This window comes from Mus pahari, chromosome 11, assembly GCF_900095145.1.
Source record: "Mus pahari chromosome 11, PAHARI_EIJ_v1.1, whole genome shotgun sequence".
NCBI classification, from domain to species: domain Eukaryota; kingdom Metazoa; phylum Chordata; class Mammalia; order Rodentia; family Muridae; genus Mus; species Mus pahari.
In genome coordinates this window covers 19,317,697-19,320,223 of record NC_034600.1, presented here as the reverse complement: position 1 = coordinate 19,320,223, position 2,527 = coordinate 19,317,697, and positions in this window count along the sequence as shown.

Below are 2,527 nucleotides of genomic sequence, written 5' to 3'. Positions count from 1 at the left end.
GTGTGTGTGTGTGTGTGTGTGTGTGTGTGTGTGTAATTTGGCAACTATGTAAAGAATGTCTAAATTCTTCATAGCATATCTAGCTTCTTCAATGGGAATAATTTCTTGGAGGTTAAACATACTTTTTCAATGACTATACCTATGGCAAATGACTTTTTGACTCTACTTAGAGGGATATTTTTCTTGTAGTTCAATGACCTTGACAGCAGTGCCATATCACCATTCAGAACATTCAGTTTGTTCTTTCACTCACAATTTTAATGATTTTTTTTATTTCAACTAAGCATCTTGGATGTAATATATTCTATATTTTGCACTTTAATGTTCAATAACAAGAACACATGCAAATTCTTTTTTCCTTGCATAATTTCATAATTTTGTTGAAAAAAATGTGTCATGTAATTGTTAAGCAACCTTAGGTTTTTATATTATCTGTCATTTCTAAATGAAGAGTTTTTAAATTTTTCATCAAGAGTAGCATATTACAGCTTCTCTTTGACTCATAAAAACTGCCAGTATCATTATTACTGTGCTTTAAGAATACTGTTAATAAAAATAAATGCTGTCTGTGATATCTGATTTATCAGTTTGAGAGCTAATCTGATAAGCACAAAAGCCATACATGTGAATAAATAGCAAATAGGGTGTCCAACTGAAATAAGAGAAAAATTAATTCATGATCCTCCCTAAGCAGACTACAAGATTTATCATTTATTCTTGCTAGTTAACATGAACTCAGATAATATTTATTTATGAAATTTTCTCCTTATGTTTTCAGACAGTGGCTAACTGGGTTACTGAACATTCAGAAAGCAAGTTTTTTAATATGGGTTACTACTACACATATTTCAATTTTGAAATTTTCCTCAGATTTTAGATGCCTGAATTTTGACAACTTTTGAGAAGCACTAATAATATATATATATATATATTATAACTTATACCTATTTACCAAAAATAATATAGTAAGGTTCAAATTTTGGATCAAAATCCAGGAAAATACAATGCAAAATTATTTTTTTTTAAATTATAAGTCACATCGGTATGTTTGTTTCACTCCTGGGGATGATTAATGTGGAAATATAAAGGGAACTGATGACTTTCAGTATAAGGCCTTTATTCTGAAGGGTTCATTTTAGAGTACTACATGAAATATTTTATTTTCTGTGGTTACAGAAGAGTGATATCTAACCAAAGGTATATTCAATTGTAAAACATATACTGAATTAATATGAAATAATAGGTTAATGCTAAACTAGCATATGTTTTCTCCTTTTTAGGACTACATATTCTGACAGTCCACGACTGCAATAGGCTGACACTTGTGCTCTAATGAAAGAGAAATTAGAGCTTATCTAAAGACAGTGAGTGAGGGAAGACTGAGAACATCCACTTCAAAAAAAGCTTAAGTCCTTGCCTGAAGCTCTGAAGGAGACAGGATATTAAGCTCCAAAACATGTATGTGGAAAAACAAATACACAAGAAATTTCCCTTAGCACAGTGGGCACAGTAGAATTCTCTGGTGCTGTCATTTACTGTGAAGTGCTCAGGTTTTATGGAGAAAAAGAAGGTGATATTCTGCAGAGACTTGTATGTGAATTTAATCAACCAGTCATTGGTAGTCAGATACTTAGGACAGAATGAGATGAAACTGCAGCTCTCAACATTGTGTATACATCTCTAATATCAGAGGCAGAAAATGAACCAAAAAGATCTCCACATGTTTGAGCCTTGTTTGTGCATATAGTGAGTTTCAAACTAACCTAATATTCAAAGAAAGTTCTTTTCTCAGGATTAACAGATTACAATTAAATATCAACCAAAAATAAACTTGCAAAAACTGATGTACACTGGGCTATAGAGATAATTCTTAGGATAAACACATTTGCTGTCTGTTTATAGGAGGACCTAGCATCAATTTTAAGCACACACACATGAAGGGTAACACCTGTTTATAAGTTTAAGTCCAGTTCCAGGCACTCTCTTGTCTACCATGGGCACTGGATAGGTACAAGATAGTCAAGTGTAAAACTTGTACATTTAAATAATTTGACAGCACTTTCCACCTAGATCAGTCATTATTTCAGCAAAATTAATGAATTTCTGAACTCGGCCCACTACACCTTTTTATGTAAATGTAAATGTAAACTATAAATGATCTTTTATTCACCATAGGTCATTGTCATCTTGAAGGCTTCCTGTTCAATAAGCTTATTCTTTCTAGTTCCTTCTAAACTCTAGCTGGCAGGTTCAACTCATGTTCTGGCTCAAAGTCCTCTTTAAGCTGACTAATACAATCTGGGTTCCTCAGTTTCTGACTGAACTTCTCTGTGTGGCCTCAATCTAACTCTATCAATCTGTTCTGATGTTCAGGCTCATTCTCATTTTCTGTCTTATGTTGTGTTTGCCTGTCTCCACCTTGGTCTCTCTTCAAGCAGTCTCTGTTAAACTGTCCTAATAAAACTGCTCTCTCTCTCTCTCTCTCTCTCTCTCTCTCTCTCTCTCTCTCTCTCTCTCTCTCTCTCCT